Raw genomic sequence first — 487 nt, forward strand, 5'->3', positions numbered from 1 at the left:
TATATATATATATATATGTATATATGTATGTATGTATGTATGTATATTTTATTTTCTTTGATTCTTTTACTTGTTTCAGTCATTTAACTGCGGCCATGCTGGAGCACCACCTTGAGGGTCTTTTAGTCGAACAAATCAGCTCTAGGACTTATATTTTTAAGCGTAGTTCTTATTATATCGGCCTCTTATGCCAAACCGCTAAGTTACAGGGATCTAAATACACAAAGATACACACACATAGATATGTATATAAATATATATATATACACATGCATACATACGACGGGCTTCTTTCAGTTTCCGTCTACGAAATCCACTCACAAGGCTTTGGTCGGCCCGAGGCTATAGTAGAACACACGTGCCCAAGGTGCTACGCAGTGGGACTGAACCCGGAACTATATGGTTGGTAAGCAAACTTCTTATCACATAGCTATGCCTGTGCCTACCTATATATATATATATAAATTAAAAGGGTAAAGGAATTATC

Source organism: Octopus bimaculoides, chromosome 10 (assembly GCF_001194135.2).
Source record: "Octopus bimaculoides isolate UCB-OBI-ISO-001 chromosome 10, ASM119413v2, whole genome shotgun sequence".
Lineage (NCBI taxonomy): Eukaryota > Metazoa > Mollusca > Cephalopoda > Octopoda > Octopodidae > Octopus > Octopus bimaculoides.